The 18,772-nt window shown below is 41.5% G+C and overlaps 1 protein-coding gene across 8 annotated transcripts in view; it reads left to right on the top strand.

Annotated features, from left to right (window-relative positions):
- PKP4 (plakophilin 4) overlaps positions 1 to 18,772 on the top strand; it is a 643,120-nt gene that overhangs the window by 495,215 nt on the left and 129,133 nt on the right. The gene's annotated exons all lie outside the window — the stretch shown is intronic.

The following is an 18,772-nucleotide window of genomic DNA, read 5'->3' as shown; positions in this document are numbered from 1 at the left end:
ATTTCAGAACGAAGTGTTTTGTTATAATGTGAACTGCATCTCCGATATTGCTTTGTTTGAAGGATTTATGTTTTCCTTTCAGTTCCCTGACTTAAGACTAGCCTTTTTTTGTTTTGTTTACGGGGCACTCACTCCTGCTACTAAATAGTTTCCTTCCCATCACGTGTGTTCTTTGGGTATATATTTTTTCAATGTTCTAGGCCCCCTTGACGAGTAGTCTTTTACTGTAAAAGTGCTGGGAAATTGGTGAACAATATCGGGCTGTGCTGCAATCAGAACTCCTTGTTGGCCACTAACGCAGACATGAACCATTCTACTGCTGATACTGATCTGAGTATAAGTGGGTCTGAGAAGACAAACTAACTTCAGATGTTGTCCAGAAACTGTTAGGGTAAGCGTGTCTTTTCGGGACGTCCGAAAACTGATTTAAAACGTTCTAGATAGACCTTTCGGATTCAAACAGGTGTACACCTCTGGGGAGTAATTTAAGGTGACAGCATATTTTAGTATTAGGAACACTATCACTGCATCTTATTTTACCCTCACTCAAGGGACACTTGCCTATTTTGTTTTTAAGTCTTGATCTCAATAATTAAATACTTTCTTAACATATCTTTTAATTTGGTTCTTGCATTAATTCTGAATTCTCCATTCAGAACATCTAGCTTAAAAATGGAAATATTTCTCAGATGTGAATTTTAATAGTGCTAGCTATATAAAGATGTTAAACCCTGTGCCCAGTAGTCCATGGACACAACCATGGAAGAGAAAATCTGTCCCTCTTAGGGCCACGTTGTATTTAATTTCATTTCAGATGGTTGATGTATTATAAAGCACAATAAAAGATCAAATGAAGGGTAGTAATTATGGGCTGCGGTGTTAAGATTAATTAGAGTGAACATCACCACCAAATAATTAGGGTATTAGCTTCGTAAGTTAGTCATCATGTCATTCTTTCATGAGCAGGTCACGTCTTGAGTTTCATTTTTGAGAAAACGTTAAGGGAGTCCGAAAGTGGGGTTCTTGATGTACTTGAGAAATAGTTGAGCTGATTATAATTATGTAGGGCATAACATAGGCTCCTGGGGAAAATCTTGCAAAGCAGTCGTCTTTCCTCAAGGACTTACCTTCAGCCAAATGCTTTGCATAGTGCAGTAATCCGAAGTGAAATAAGTGAATTGAATAAATCCACATCAGATTTTTGATGGGTGGAAGGCATCAATTTTGCATGATGCTATATATGATTGCATAATTTGCTTCTCTGTCAGCAGAGCAGGCTTCTAGTCAGAAACGAATGCAAAGAAGGCTCTATTATAGGACTGTGAACAATTGAATAGTTAGAGCTTGTTTTTGTCAGCTCTTTTCTGTGTTAAGCTGAGTTGTAGAAACATTGATGGTCTATCACCAGACACCAAGTGCTATTAACGACTTAACCTACTACTTCCTTCTTCTGTATTTTTTAAAAAAAAGTTTCTATTGAATTTTTCTGAGGTACACATAATTGGTTTCTCAGGGAAGCCGTGGTCACTCAGGTCTCATCCGTTTCTCTCAGTTACATTAGTCTCATATACACAATGACAAGCAGAGGCAGTATATGTTTCAATAAATGAAATTAATGAAGCAACTGCATCTTAGATAGCAAAGCGTGAGCTGCAATAACCAGGATGACACAGCATGACAATATTAAAATTGTGACAAGGAAAGTGAAGCATAAGCATAACGCTACCATATTGTCACTACAGTCAATAGGCTAATTCCTACCTAGGCTATGATAGAGCACAGCATGTTAAGCTCTAATTCTGCCCTTCAAGTTCCCCTGGGAAGACATCATCCCCCATACCTGGGCAAAGGCCTGAAGTCTGCATAAGCAGCTGGAGCGAAGCATTTAGCAATCAGAACAGTCGTGGTTCTCTGGCTGGAATCTCCCTCTAACATGTAAGGGACAGGGAAGTGTTTTTATAATAAAACAGCTGATGTTCTGAGAAAATGTCCCTACGTAATGATGTGTGTTTTCCGCAAATGTCGGAGACTAAACTTATACCACGTTCACTGGCAATGTACCTTTCTGTAGCCTTGGAAGAAGCATAGAGTGAGCAAGAATGTCTTGTTTCAGAACAGAGTGCTGGCCTAAGCAAAACCGTTAGATAAACAGAAAATAAAACAAGACCATAAAAGTTGCTATTGTAACAATAATAAAATAAAGCAGACTAAAATATATCTAGGTTAGAGTGCATAGCGGTTTGGTCTAGTGTGTTAAATTAACGTGCATGGCGATATAGCTAAAATGGCTACACAACAGTAGGAGTTCTTGATCCATTTTAAGAATATGTCAACAATTAGAAATGGGAAGTCACAGCAGTTGCGTTGTTGTTTACAAAAAATTATGAAATACAGCAGTTATTTTAACATCATCCCAGCCATAATCACAGTGCCTGTATTGTTGTTTGTTGGGCTCTACACACTGGGATAGTGATGTCAACTAAATTACTGGGCTTGTCTGCCTGAGATATTACTTGTTTGGACGGAAATGAGGAGGTGAGGGACTGTATGGATGTGTAAAAGAAAATAAGAAATGGGGGTAAAAGAGCGCAAGGGACCCCGTCCATCTAGGTGGTAAGGCAGGCGAGTAATAATGAGTGCAGGTATTGGTTAATCCAGGATATCTTCCTTGAATGTTTGTAAATCATGAAGCAGTGCCTCCCAATCCGCCGCTCTAGGGACCTTTTGCAGACCGCGAGCCTCCATACATCTAAGTGCTACAGCTTCAGCTGTTCCCCATTTTAGTATCTCTGCACATCATTGTTTCAATCCCAGTAGCATACAGTCCTTCCAGTGCATGGCAATGGTTCTGTGAACCACCAGTAATGCTAGGTCCGGGGATGTCAAATTCCTATAGCCTGACGGTTACGACATAACACCACATTATCGATCAGGGAAGGTCATTGTCTGCAGTTAGAGTAATATCTGTGTCCATATGTTAATGATCTTGTATTCATGGTTCATTAATGCAAACCCTTTATTATAGTGAGCTCTTAAAGGAAATGTTGTAAGCTCGGACTGCACTAATGAGATTGGTTCCATTATTATAAAAATGTCTACGGGCGTTTGCAAAGTTTAACAGGATGGAACTGTATAGTGCTCCCAGAATGCTCTGATGAAATGCAGTTAGTTGAAAAAGCGTGAAAGAAAGTTTGATTCTTAGCTTTCAAAATAAAATGTTCACAAAAAACGCTGCTAGGGGAAAAAAAAAGGTTTTTCTAATCTGCTGTGAAATTTTCAAAATTTTCCATACCATTTCTTTGAAGCATCCTTAAGTAAAATGTGTTGATGCATGCAAAAAAAAAAAAAAAAAACATTATGAAAAATCAGTGTAATCATATTGAACAAGATTATGCGAACCATGAAAAATAACAGGCTTTGGCAAAGCCAATAGGTCCAACATTGGTGGCCAGCCTTTTGATTTTGTAAATACGTGTCTTGTTTTGACATGGTTTTCATGAAACACTGTTGTGTGAGCTGCCGGGCCTGCACCTTTATAAGAAACATTGGCAAAAATAAAAAATATTTTTTGATCTTAAAAAGCACACGTTGCTCAGAAGTCCCTGCCACTGAGAAAAACAACTTTGTGTGCAGATATGCTCCTTGTGAGAGAGCAGAATCATGTCACTCACAGTGAAGCCAGTGGTAGAGAGAGATCATTTTAATAAAAACAAAAGATGTTGGTTAATGTCAGACCTAATTAGAGGCCAAATTCTTAAAGAAAGTCATAAAAGTGCACCCATAGTGTATGTCCTTGCATTAGTGCAGATTTATGACTTTTGTGAAGTCACAAGAATTTACAGAAGTAAACCAGGTAATCGTACTGGTAGAAAATATTTGTGAGCTGCATTTTAGCATGATCAACTATAACATATTTCTTGAGCACTTACAAGTTCACTTTCCTCCAACCATTTTTTTCCCAACCTTTGCAGAAGTTTTAATTCTGCCCTTTTCAGGAGTAAATTTCGACCCTTTTTCAGTATGGAAAAAGACCAAAGAAGAGCTGGTGAAAATCCCTAAAAGATGCAAGTTAGTAGGTTTGCACAGATTTATATGGGCATTCCATCCCTGGAACTATTGCTCACTGCTACTTCCAGCCCCAGAATGTGTTCTTTGGAAAGGTGGCAAAACGAAATTGCTTGTATTCAAACTGTACTTATGTATGATCCCTGGCATATTCAGAGAGTCTATTATCAGAGCTATTATATAATGAAATTGCTGGCATAATTTGTCACTACACTAAATGGCGCCAAGAGGACAAGTGGATTTTTTCACAGGACAAGTAGATTTAGGACGCAGCTGTCCCAATGTTACGTAGATATTTTGTTAAATTCCACACCCTTGTAGGTCAATGAAGTGGTTCAATGCTTTTGCAGTTTTTGTGCATTTAAAGCGTCACAGCAGTGAATCTCCCCCCCCCCCCCCTCTGCCCCCCCATGTTGCACACATTGGTTCGGCCCGTTATCTCTGTTGTTGTACTTGCAATGTCCCTCCATAATGTTACTGCTGCCGTGTAAGTCCAAAATGTGCTCCACGTCAGCAGCTGGTCTCTGACATTGGGGGCAATTAGAAGCAGAATCTTACATTTTGTGGACGCACTCCGGTGTGAAACAAGCCCTTTGTAAAATGTTGTGTTGTATGTACTGGAACTTCACATTGTGTGACACCTTTCTGGTACATATGAACCCTCTTCCCCATTCTTTTTCCGTTTCCAACACCTGTGGGTCAGTAATAAAGGGTCATACATGGTGTGTGCTAGGACAGAAGTAAACCAAGTGACTAATTGTCGACCACTGCCTATGATATGGAACGAATGCACTACAACAGGTGTTGTTCGGGGGTCCGTGTCTGTTATGTGACATTACTGAGTTAGTTCAGCCAATATCATGTCATGTTTGGAACTGCTCAAATGGCATGAGAGCTCCATTATGAAATAAAGCTCCAAGTGTGCTGAATCCAGCAGCTTCCCACACCAGTAGGCCCTCCCTCCCTATCATGCTACAAAATGGGGAAATGGAGCTAAGCCAAATTTCAGGAGAATGCGGTGGAATGGGTGGCATGAGTCATAGACTCCGACGGTAACTCTCATGAGCCATGCATAACAAATTATTAGATTCATGGGGGTCTTGTCTGGGAAAAGAAAGGAAAGCCTCCTGCACGACCCAGCGAGCACAATTGAGAGAGTAGCCGCAGCTCTTACAATACTCGTCCTCCTCACCAAAGTGAAGGCCATTGAAGCTGTGCTGCCAGGAAGTCATGATCAAAGTTGGGGACCCCCAAGCCACTTTGTCTACAGATAGCAGTAGTTTGTGCAGTGCAACTCTGCGTCTAATTTTATTCCAAATTAAACTGCCTAGTGTAGCATGGAGTGTATGGAAAGCATTCTGGGGGTTGTGCATAAGGAGATTATGGAAGTAGTACAGTAGATGGGGGAGCATCACCATTTTGCATAGAGGCACTCTCCTCTGGACTATGAGTGGAAGCGTACTCCAAAAGGCCACTTGAGGGCGGAGGGAAGTGATGGCTTTGAGATTTACATCTATAAGATCTTCAGTCTTGTGGTAGATATGTATGCCTAAATAATGTGAAGGATGTGCATCCACTGACAAACGTTGTTGGGAGCAATCTAGATGTAGTGGAAGCAGGCATGATTTGGCCCAGTTTACTCCTAGGCTTGAGGCTGCTCGAAATTCAGAAAGAATGTTTGTTATTTCTGATCTGATGTCTCAAATATAGATTAAGATATCATCCCCATTTTGCAAAATTGTATGTACTTCTCCAGTCTGTGGAATCCCCCATGCCTGACCATGTTGCCAGAGCCTCTGTGCCAGAGGTTCCATAGCCAAGGCAATGAGAGATGGAGGCTGGGGCAGCTCTGCCACGTCCCTTTGCTCACTTGAAACAGGGTAGGGATGCATTGCCCGATCTTCACTCGGGCCTGGGCTCCGTGCACAAGAGGCAGACGAGTCTTTGCAGGCTGCCCGTAATGTCCAAAGAGGTAAAGTTTTAATACAAATACTCCCACTGCACTGTATCAAATGCCTTCTCTAAGTCTAACACCATGTAGGCAGCATGAGGTCAGTGGGTGGGAGAAAGCTCCATCACTCTATTTAACTGGCGGGTATTGAGTGTGGTGGACCTGCCAGGGATGAAGCCATTCTCGTCCGAATGGACCAGCGCGGACATATGCTCAAGGAGTCGGCTGCTATGATTTTGCTTAGTATCTTATAGTCTGAGCCAAGCATAGACTGGATGAGGTTAGCCCTAAAGGGTCCTTATCAGGTGTGGGAAGGAATACAAGGAGGGACTCAACACGATGGTGGAAATCAGCCTTCCGTTAGCATGGCCTAGTACAGTTCTAGGAGTTCAGGAGCTAAGAGATGTTTGTACACTTTATGAAATTCTGTGGGAAATCAGTCTAGTCCTGAGATCTTGCAAGAGGCCGGTCCTCTTATTGCTCCCTCTCTTTCCTGTTTTGTAATGGGCATTTTTAGTTTGTCCCTAACAAGGGCTGGTACTGTAACCTTGCTGAAGAAATCACGGATTAGGTGCGATTGGTCTCCAAGAGGAGGGTTATATAAGTCTTGGTAGTGAGCAGTAAATGTGTTATGATTGTCTGCTTGATTAGTAATTAGACTTGTCGTGGACAGTCTAATCATAGTAACAGGTGAGACAGGCACTCTATTGCGCAAAATCCTTGCTAAAAGGCGGGCTGACTTGTTTCCTTCTGCATGCATTTTTGCCTCGTATGCCCTGAAATCCAGGCAGCGCAGTTGTTTTACTAATAGGGCATGTTGTTCTGTGGCCTTTGGTAGTGCACGCTGTATCTCAGGGTCAGTTTGAGCGGCCATCTCTAAAGCCACCACTGCAGCTTCATTGCTCATCAGCTATCTTTGCAGGTCTGCTCTAACTCCCAGCACAGATACAGTGACCCCTAAGCCCAACCTTTAGCTTCTCCCATTCCACTTGTTGTGAAGTCAAATAATGTGATAATGTCTCTTGTGTTACATCTCTAAATACTTGGTCTTCTAGCATGGTAGGCTGTAACTGCCTGTTGGGAACATGCAGATGTTGTGCCCCTATTCCAACTGTAGCTTAAGTGGGTTGTGGTCTGATACTGTTTTCCCTACATATTCAGCCGCAACATCCTGTAGCTGGATGGCTGAGGGACAGAGAATGTGGTCTAGTCTCATGTGCAGATCGTGGGAAGGTGAGTAACAGGAATAGTCCCTAATGGCTGGATGGAGTGTGTGCCAGCTGTCTAGTAGCAACCAATGTGCAAGCCATTGGGATAGGTGGGTAGCAGTCATTACAACTGGGTAGGTCGGTTAGGGGAACTGGGGGGTGACCTGTCCAATGGTGGGTCAGGTATGCCATTAAACTCACCTCAGTTCTTCTTCCGTCAAGCAAAATTTTCCTGAAAATTATCTCATACTGCATTTTTCATTTAGATGGTTGAGCATCACCCACATGCAGGCGCTGTCAGTGGTGGGTAAGTGTGTGATCCAGCTGGTTTCTGAAATCCAGAATCTGTTCTTGTGCCAGATCTGAGCTGATCCTAGCAGAACATCCCATCGCTGACCCAGTGCAATGTTTGGACAACTGGATATCGCTAGTGCTTATCCATTGAATAGTTGTGAATGTAAGCAGCATGCAAGAGGGGTACAATGGCTCCCTTAGCTACTGATAAATTACTTTTGTCTGCATGAATCCTGGCTGGGAGAAGTTTGACCATATACAGAGCACAAATGGAACCTTACTGCTGGCACATGAGGGGGGACCAAGGATAACCCTCCGCATTTAATTTCAAAGGTGACCAAGAGGTAAACTGATCTGAATGTTTTTGTAGACTTTGTGGTAGTGGTACCTCGATGTCCTATGTGAGCAGAGGTGGTGGAGGATCTTCTCGAGGATCAGGTTCACCAGTATGACCCAAACCTTCCTTAGGACCAGGCTTACACAAACCAGCAGGACAAGTAGGACAAAGGCCAGGGGGTTCAGGGCTAGGAGAACTAAAATGACCAGTGTGAGGAGGACAAGGTGTAGAGGAAAAGGAGCGAGGAGACTCAGAACATGAGGTAGATCGGCACAAGGAGAATTAGACCTAAGAGGCTCAGGAGGAGCAGAAGCTTGACCAAGTTTAGAAGGGACAGAATGAAGGGATTAGGACTACCAAGAGTCAGACCAGGAGTGAGAGAAGGGCCACAACCATGAGGTTTTAGACCAAGAGGACCAGAACGAGAAGGACAAGCAGGAAATTATGGACACAGATAACCAAGCCAAGAACACCAGGAGGAGAAGGACCAGGGGTCTGTGGTCAGAAGCATCAGGACGAGGGAGATGACTACAAGGAGGTCCTGGGGGACAGACCAGCTGCATCCTGGAAGAGAGGAATGTGACCAGGCAGGTGTACCGGTACCTAAAGGAAACATGTCAAGAGGCTTAAGAAGCAGCAGGAGTCTCATCACAGCCCAGGAGGACCAGAACCATGGTTCTGAGGACAGAGAATAGGGCCAGCAACTGAAGGAGGATAGTGACTAAAATGTTCAATACAAGAAGAACCAGGATTGGCAGGCCCACATTTTAAAGGACAAGGTGACCAAAATCAGCAGAATGTAGACCAGAGGAACTGGGTTACTGAGGCCAGGAACAGGAGAGTGCTGGGGGAGGGGGGAGTGTCAAAGACCAGGAATACTTTGAAGACTAGAGCCTAGGGTGACAAGGTCCAGGCTGATCAGCAGAATGACCAGAGGATGATAAGTCTAGATTAACACGGAACAAGAAATGCAGGGTCAAGACCAACGAAGCATGAATACTAAGGATCAGAATAATTTATAGTAGGAGTAGTAAACCTATTACAGAATAATGTGCCTACTAGTTAAAAAAGAAAATGTATGACTTATAGTGCAATATGTAACAAGCAGATAAAAGTGGCAAAATCAGTTACAACTCATTGCATTAAGTGTCACCAGATAAAATTTAAAATGGTTAACCAATAATAGGTGCACAGACATGGGCATTCACATTATGAGGGTTTGCGCAGTAAACAGTTATATGCTGGTAGAGTACATTAACATGTTCAGTAGTTTTATTGCATGATCACAATGTTTGGCAACCCTAGATAATAGTTGGAGGTTGAGATCATTGTTTGGCCGGATTTTGATACCTGAACTTGAGGGTATATGTATTAGCTACCAGAAAGAATGATTTTAACAATAGTCTTCTTTCCAGCACATAAATGCAAAGCATGTGGTAGAATTTCATTCTTGCTGCCACAGAGCCAATAGCTCTCTGAGCCTTTTTATAAAGATGCTGTCTATGTCTTAACCCCCAACAAAGATTGTCATTAATCTGGGTCTAAGAAATGTATTGATGACTACCTTTATTTAAGGGGCTTATTAGGAATGCGTGCAGTTTGAGGTTTAAATAACTGTTTCGTATATTTGTCATAAGAGGGCTGGCCTAGAAGTTCTAAACCTTGAAAGTACAATTCCAAGAGCCAGTTGAATCTAATCAAGGTATGTCATTTTGCCTGACCAGGCTTCCAGTACTAAATTTAAGGTGATCAGTGGTTCAGAAAGGTAAGTTCTCCTAGAATGTGAGATGCCTCCTCTGGAACAAAAGTGTATGCAGTCCCCAGTCTGAGCTTTAACACACTTGACAGAGTAATTCTTGCCCTAAGACACAATTTCACAAAGCTTGCCATGCTACCGGAATTGTTTTCTCAGACCAAATCCCCTAAAGTGGTAATGCCATGAGGAGCATGGCACAGCAAACAGGGACCTAAACTAAGATCATTGAGTGAGGCTAGGCCATTTTACAAACATATCAGCAAAAGCTTTTTCTGTGTAAGTGAGGGCAGGAAGAGCCTTTGACTGCATGACCTTCTGAACATTTGGGGCAGATTGGCTAATCAGTTGACTGTGGATACAGCGTAATGCAAACTTTAAGACAAAGACTCTGAGCTATATATGATAACATTTATTACAGATGACTTGTGATTGGATCACCCGTGCAAGACCACATTTTTCTCTTAATAGCATGTTTTTCAAAGACTTTGATCATTGTTCTAGTATTTTTTTCCTTCATCCATTCGCACAGGAAGTGACATCACTGGAATTCTCATCATCCGTGTTCATGGGAAGGGACATCACTGGTTTACCACCAAATCTGTCTTCAATAGAAGAAGCCAAGCAAGAGGAGTAACTTCCATAATTCATCTGCACAGAAAGAGACATCACTGGATTTCTCATCTGCACAGGAAGGGGCATCACTGAGATTCTAATACACATAGGCCATGGGTTCTGTTTGTGGTAGAGAACTAGAGGCTGTGGGGCCTCAAGGGTGAGCTGGCCTCCAATCATAAGCATTTAACACATTAAAGCCACCAGAGTAGTTATGTATACTAATTATACACCTTCCATCAACCTACTTTTGGGCATGCACCAGAATGTGACAGGTTTTCCTCACACACCACCAGGTGCGATGCTTCATCATAGGACTCCCCACGCTCTTCAAAAACCCGGTTTGGTTAAGAGTGGGTTTACATCTGCATTCAGGGAGACACTTCTACCTAACTGTGAACCTGTGACATAGTACAATTAAAAAACAATGTGGTATGCCCAACAGACCTTTATATGAAGTGGAATACCACTTGGTATTAAAAACCAACATGGGAATAAGGGGAGCTAGTACCCCATCACCACTCGCACCGTCAACATGTTTCTGCCTATTGGCTCATACGAGTCTGTGGCATTCTTCAGAACGGACACACGGGATCTCTGCGTGACACACCACCTAGTGTGTGCCACTATCACTATAGTTAACCTGTGTCAACCTTCTCACTTCCAAGGTCCCTAGGTGCCCCCAGTATGGGTCAACTACACCCCATGGAGGAAGGGTTAAGGAACCCCTGTACTCACACATTCGTCAAGGTGCGTTCATCTCCATCAACCTATACGTATTTGAAGGAGCCAATTCGAATAGGTTGATGGTGAGGAATGCACCTTGACCTTGCCATTGAGCCATCATCATCATCTTCTCTCACGTCATCGGCTCCTATGCCGATGATGCGCAAGTCATTCTGTTCCTCATGGGCAAAATGCCCAGTGACTGAAATCACCCGCTGGATGAGGACAGCTGTCTAAAGCTGAACACGACAAGACTGAAATTGTGATCTTCAGGTAGAGCACATCACTGTGGGACTCCACCTGGTGGCCAAATCATTGCTGTCATTTCCTCATTCTTCTATACCCTAAAGATGCTGAGGTAGATTTTCAAATAGCTCTCAATTAGCAGCCAGAAAATCGTCACTCACACTCTGGTCACAAGCAGGATGGGCTTTAGGATCACTCTGGATCAATAGAAAACTCACCAAAAGGATGCAGACCATTCTGAACTTGGTATCAGAATCATTAGTAATCACCCACACCGCACTCACAGCACCTGAAGGAGCTCCACTGACTCCCCATTCACAGACCAGCTCAATTCCTTCTCCTCACCCACACCTTCAAGACACTACCTAGCACTGGACCAGCCTACCTCAGCAATTGCATCTGCTTTCACAAACCTTTCAGAAACCTCCACTCGTCTGGATTCCTACTTGTACTAATGTCACGCATACAGAAAACTAGATCTGCCAGTCAAGCCTTCTCCTAATTTGCTCCTAAAGAATGGAACGACCTGCCGGTACACATTAAAGCCGCCTCCTCACTTCTTGAATTCTGCAAGATGATGACCTGCCTTTTCTTGTAGCCCCACTAGGCCCTGGGTGTGCCTGGACTCGCACCCGCCCAGTGCAGGATACTCTCTCGGGTGATAGTGCACTCTACAAATCTTCATAACATTCCAGTGTTAGCTTCCAACTTATTTCTGTGTTGAAACTATTCAGGGAATTTATTGGCCTTTGAAGACAATGGGTTATGGTCAAGTAGTGAGGTGCATCTGCGTATTGTAAGAGGAGAATGATTTGTGACTAAGTAAGTCAGCAGTTTCTGTTTTTGGACTGCTCTCTGGAGTATTAAAACCAGAACTATCAGACCAGGAAGAGAAGGAGGATCAAGACCAGGGAAGCCAGTGCAGGACCAGGAGGCTGGGGAAGGAGGACCAGAAGGAAGAGGATGACCAGCCGGAGGAGGATTCAGTAGAAGTAGGCTTATGAGGATGAAGGAAGACAAGGGCTGAGTCATAATATCCAGGAAAATCAGAAACAGCACCAGTGCCGAGAGCAGGACCAGCAATTTGAGAAGTCCAGGAGGACCAGGCCCATCATCTAGAAGAGGCTCAGGACAAAAAGGAGCTTGGAGGACAAAATCCAAGAGGGTGGAGGAGGAACAGCAGGATGACCAAAAATATAATGGGAAGAATTTAGGAAGAAGGAAGATGCTGAGAAGAAGTGAGGAGGAGCAAGAGCAGGAAGTGTCAAAAAGTGATTCTAGACTGCATGCATTCGGTTACACCCCTAGTTCCAGAGGTCACACCTGTTGCAGATGATTCTTAGTTACTTTTTCCTAGGCCAGTAACCATTTTGAGATCCCACTTTTTTCACCCTATTTACAAAATTGTTTAACTCAATCATAGAGCAGTGTTTTAACTTCCCAGCTACTTTAAAATGCATTGTACTGATGACTATGTAAACTGAAGCAGATTTGCTGCCACATTTTTCTTTGTTGCTAGTTTCTTGGGGGCAGTGTTTGTCAAAAGTACTGCATAAGCAAACCATCACTGGCCCATATTCTTGTGACTCTGCCCCTCATGACTTCAGTTCCTGTGCACCACACTCAATTTGTTGGATCTCAGAATAGTGTTTTTGACTATTTCCAGCACTTTTGGCGCTTTCCTCCTCTTTCAGATGAATGAGAAAGAAGAATTATTAACAGTTCCCAATTTGTTAGGGATTCCTGACTGAGAACTGCAAACTTTTAAATACCCAGAACATTTTACTTCAGCATTATTTTTGAGTGAACTAGAGCAGGCCAAGACAACTTAAGTCAAATGAAAAGCTTTCTTCTTAGCCAGGAAATACAAAACCTTTTCAGTCTTTCTAACACAAGTTATTTTTGCTTATTTGTTCTATTGAGTAAGGATGTTTTTGGATGGCATGCTTTGACTTTGCACACTGTTATTTTGAAAATCAGCAGTGTACATCTGTTAAAAATTCAACACTTGTTTTATTAAATCATCTGATATTGAATATATGTACAACCATAGTTTTAAATGCAGCAAGTGCTTAGTGCTCAAATTATCCAATCCACCTTTCACTGACACTGTTTCTGCAAATCACCTTTTTGTTGACCCACTTCTCCCAGCTTCAGTTATTTATTCCCTTTCTTTCAGACTCTAATACAACATTGAAGCAGTTCATCTCTTAATTATAGTAATACTAATTGTATTAATTTATTGGCTTGGCCGATCAAAGAAAACTATTCCAATAGCAACTAACAATTATATGTAAAGTAAAGACAAAACATTTCAGTGCCTTAACACTTGCTTCAGTGTTGGTTGTTTCTGTCATAAAACGCTATACCAAACATACTTCATATATTATGTTTCTGTTAATTTCTTTGAGACTAAATTAAAACGAATTGCCAAGGATCTTTGGCTTTTCACCTATGAAAGCTTTGATCAGCAGTATAATTGCATGTTTTAATGTTGTTTTCTATTAGCAGTTGTCATTAAACATTATTTGTTTGCCTTAATAACACCTGAGAAAAGCATAAGCTGTATATTAGGGACTCATACCTATAGTCACAGTCTACATTTTCCAGTATGATTCTGAAAAGCTTTCCAACAGCCCCTGAAATTAAAAGTAGTGAGAGGGAAGCAGCAGATTTAAATGGGAAAAAAACGATGTTTGCTATTCATTGCCACAGATTTTTGTTTTATTATTAAATGCTGTCATATAATATTGGATGACATTACCTGACTGGCATATTTTTGTTGCAGTTAGTGTAATTACAACTATGAGTTTATCCTTATTTGAGCTTTTTAAAGATTATAGAAGAAACATTCTGCAATACTACTTCGTTGACATCCTAATTATTCATACAGTTCTGCCAGTCTTTTAGCCCATGGATTGGTCCATGCTCTTACCCCTCCATGCAAAATATGCTGTAAAAGGGATTTCAGTGATGTGAGCCTCAGTCTTTGTTCCTAATTTTATTACAAATCTTCCCAAAGGATGCTTTGCATGGCTTTGTTCTACACATCTCTCCTTTGGCCAGATTCTGCATGACTGCAAGGCCCGTAACCAAGGCAAGCCGCTTTAACTTGCTGCTCAGTTTTATTTTTTCTTTATTTTGCGTTTTCACTGTTTGGACATTTTAGCGTCCTCCAAGCCTACTCGTTCCGCCTTTAATCAGTCACTGTGCTATTGACATTGTTCTGTACATTACTTCATCTACCTACTTAACGCATAATAAGGAGTTTGAGCAGGGGAGAGTTGCATTAAGTTACACCACTCAATTTTGCTCATTCATGCATCCACCTTGGCTTTCCTTAAAGTGGTCGTGCCTTAATTTCTGTTCTAGTAGAGCAAACGTCCTTGTGTTTTAACATTTGTTTTATAATTGTGCATCTTGTCTAACTTTGTAAGACAGTAAAATGCTAAGCACATTACCCTGCCTCATCTTTATCTCCGCAAGCATCCATGTTATGCCACAGGTAATAGTCAGGCCTCGTTTGCGATTCTTTAATCCAGGTTCATTTTCTATTTTGTTTGCCTTTCCAAATCCCTCATTTGTTGGTTTTGATGCGCATTTCTTGGTGTTTGCTTATTGTTTTATTTCCTGGCCACTGTATGGCATGCAAAGACTTCTTAAACATTTTTCTTACGTTTATGCAGCATGCAAAATTCACCTGTTCTATGTTCTAAAATGTTTTAATGCTGATTATACAGGAAAAATAGGGATCTCCAGTAGACTTTGAGGGTCTCAGTCCCCAAGCTTGTTTTGCATGCGTTAGTATGACTTCTAGAAATATGAGTAATTGACACCTATTCATTGAAATGTTTTTGGAAAGCTGTCCTTCTGTTGTTAATTAGTAGAGAACCTCAGCTGATGAACAGAACTGAAGAAGTAGAAATGCAAACTGAACAGTGGTTCACACTTTCATAGACTCATTATTATCCTAAAATTAAATGCAACATGCCTTAACGTCATGTTTGGTTACAGTGAATGACTTTGAAGCATGCCAAAGCCATGCTGCCAGGGACCATTTGCACTCCAGTCGATTAGTGTCGGCAAGAATCTTCTGCTTTATCCTAAAAATTCAATTGTGCCATTTGAAAACCCATGCAAGAAGCTTGCCAATCTCGATCAGCATGCTGACTCTATAAGGCTGGGACCAGTGTTTGCTGAATCTGTTCTCTATGCCAAATGCACTCTAGATTTTTTGGTTAAGCAAATAATCATCTCACTGTAGTGCTTCCAAATTGTATAGTGACTGCTCAAATCCTATAACATGGTATGCCTTTAATGCAACCAAATATCAGCCAGCTTACCTACCAACACATTGTGGCATCAGGAGGGCAAATTAAGTTTGACGCAATGCAACCATAATGGAAATATCTCTCACTAATATGACGAATGGTTTGGATTCTATTAAAGGCATACAGGCAAGGATTATGACTAAAGTCTGTTAGTGAAACTCTAGGGGCAAAGTTATTTAAATGGATCACCCATCATGGATGAAAAAGAAAATCAACTAAGTCTACAAGTATAAAGGGTCAGCATTGTAGTCTTGTTCTGACCTCTCAGAACTGTAGCCAGTCACAGCACAATGTCAAGTATAACTAACTGCAGAGCAACATACATCCTCTTATTTTCAGTCAGAAGAACATGTCAGTGAACCAGTCTAGGGAGAAGCAGATGCTTGAAGATCATTTTTTTTTTCCTTCAATTTAGTGATCTTAAAACAGCAGAACTAAAATTTGGGATTCATTAACTCCATCCAAGTGAAAAGGTTGTTCAGATATCTTCTTCTTCCAAGGAAAATAATTTACAGTAAGACTACAGGAGACAAATAATATAATTATCTTTTAGGGAGAGGAAGGGGGGATAATCTTCACCTCAGTGTCTTTACTAGAATTCAAATCTTCTGTCATGTTAGTGGAGGGAGATTTCCATTGGCTCATTAATGACGAGAAACATGTTGAATTGGTTTGTAATAGAAAGTCTTAGACTTAGATTTGTTTGACCAATCTTCTGCCTGTAAGATGTCCTCCAGACTTCCACAGGAAAGATCAGCTTTGGATGCCATAGTTCCTCTTTTTTAGTGAACCGCAAAAAGGAAAATCTCAATACCCACCACAGACATGAGCTATCTGACCCATCTGGCAACAGCAGAGTGAGAGACTGGCGCATACTGCTTATTAAGAGATTAGAAGTTGTGAAGCTGAAGGAGGACGAAAAGCAGAAGTTTGGTTTCATAAGAATGAAGACAAGCAACTACACATTATTTTCTACAGTCTCGGAAAGTAGGATAAAACAGAGAGTTAGATAATGTCTTGAATCATGTAGTAACATAGAAAATAACCCCAGCATAGAAAAAAGATCTGTTACCCATATTAAGAACGCTGACCTCAGAAATCTTCCTAAATGATATAAGACAAAGTAACATAGTCATTTGTGGTGGCAACTATTTAACGAAAGATATTCATTGGCTATGACAAGATTAAATCTAATACCACCTTTCAATTCCATTAAGAGGAATATGTTGTGTTTGGAGGAATTAAGGCTTAATGATTTGAAACTCTGCAGACCAAGAAATATTGCCCAACTGGTTCCCTTTTAACTAGAATGTGACCTGCTGACATTGCTGACCTGTAAGCATTGACTATCCTACAGGCTTTACCTGCTACAGATATAGACACCAAAAAGTTTACTACTTCTACTGTAGAGGCAGATATGGGAATGATATGTTGTTCTTTTTGAAGGAGCCCAGGAGGCATTGATAACTGGCATTGCCTCCTGCCAAAGTCCCTTGGTCACGCCAGGTTAACCTGAAATCCTCCAAATCAAGAACTGGAGATAACCTTGCAGAACTAGGTTGTGAGGCCAACAATGAGGGCCCTGAAAGAAGAGGAAATACTTGCAGAATTCCTGGAAAATCCTCTCATGAGTTAGCCAAAAAAAGGGTCACTAAGACAATGCGTGCCGAATCTCTTCTGGCATGCATCAAAGTCCTGAGTATCACTGCAAATGGGCCAAAAGCAAAACCCCAGAGTGGTTCCCTCTGTGGTAGGAACGCAGCCACTGTTTTGCCTCGGTTCTGGTCTTTAACTGAAGAACCTGAATGGTTTCTGATCCAAGTGGGAGGCAATTAGATCTATTTGAAGCAGATAACAAACATACTGAATTGTTTGGAATACCTTGTAATTTAGACCAGTCGCTTCTGTCTTTAAGGAACCTGAAGCTCCAATCTGCTATAGAGTTGGAAACTCCAGAACGAAACTCCCCCAGAAGCATGATCCCTTTGTTTAGACTAAAGGGACAGAATTCCAGACTAACTCTGCTTAAACCATTGCACCATGTGCCTCCCAATTTGTTTAGGTAACGGGCGACAGACACACTGTCAATCTGCAGGAGAATGCAACATTCAATTTGTTTCTAGAACCTTTTTTTTTTTTTACTACAAAAGATCCGATGAGTAGTTCTAAGTAGTTAATAATGGTTGTGTTGTTCTTCTAGGCTCCACTTATTTCCTGTAATTGTATCCCCACATTGAGCTCCCCAGACTGTGCTGGTGGCATCAGACTCTAACATATTTGCGGCCTGGCCAAAAATAGATTTTCCGTTACAGGCTTCCATCTGGGGGAGCCACCATCTCAATTCCTTTCTTTCCTCTACAGAAAAGGAAATGAATGCTGAGCAAGTGGAGTGTCTGCGGAGATGCAGTGCCTTTAGACATTGAAGGGCCTGATAATTAAGCGCCATTGGGAAACATTTTCAGTGAATGTAGATAATAGACCTACAATCCTCGTTAGCTTCCTGAGCGAGAACTTGTCTGTCCTGTGGAGTGATCCCTTTTTTGTTACTTAAATTTTGTTCTGTGGGGAAAAGGATTGTTTGACAGTTATGAATCCAAGAAACTGAATTGTCTAAGATGGAACTAGGGTGGATTTCTTTCAGTTTATCATAACTCTTAACTGTTGTAGAAGAAATACCACCCATGATATGAGAGTAGTTAGAACATATTCAGAATTGGCCATTATCAACATGTTGTCAAGATAGATCCTAATTTTTGCCCCATGCGACCTTAATGGTCCTACCACTGGTTTTAAGAAGTTTGTGAAACACCAGGCGGTTGATGACAGCCAGAAGGGGAGAGATTGAAATTTGTAAATTTTGTTTGCCCACCATAATTGTAGGAATTGCCTGTGGAAATGGTGTATTTGAATTGACAAGCATCTTTCAGACCCACCTTTGCTAGCTAATCCCCGTCTGTAAGGAATCTTGAGCAATTCACCCCTTCCACCTTGAAGTGTCTGTACATCTAAACATTTTACAAGCAATTTAAGGCTTATCACGATTTGATAACCCTTGCCAGACTTCTGATCCAAAAATAGATAGCTAAGAAGCCCTTGCAAATCCAAGGGAACCTTCTGGGACTCTTGCTTTTGTAATTAGTCGTTCACTTACTGTGTTATCAGATGTGTTTCTGAGGTAGTGAAAGCCATAGGACGGGGAAGGAATAATTGAACTGGGTGGGTGTAAAATTCTGTATTGTAATCCCA

Source organism: Pleurodeles waltl, chromosome 3_1 (assembly GCF_031143425.1).
Source record: "Pleurodeles waltl isolate 20211129_DDA chromosome 3_1, aPleWal1.hap1.20221129, whole genome shotgun sequence".
In the NCBI taxonomy this organism is placed as follows: domain Eukaryota; kingdom Metazoa; phylum Chordata; class Amphibia; order Caudata; family Salamandridae; genus Pleurodeles; species Pleurodeles waltl.
This window is presented reverse-complemented; position numbering and strand designations above follow the sequence as displayed.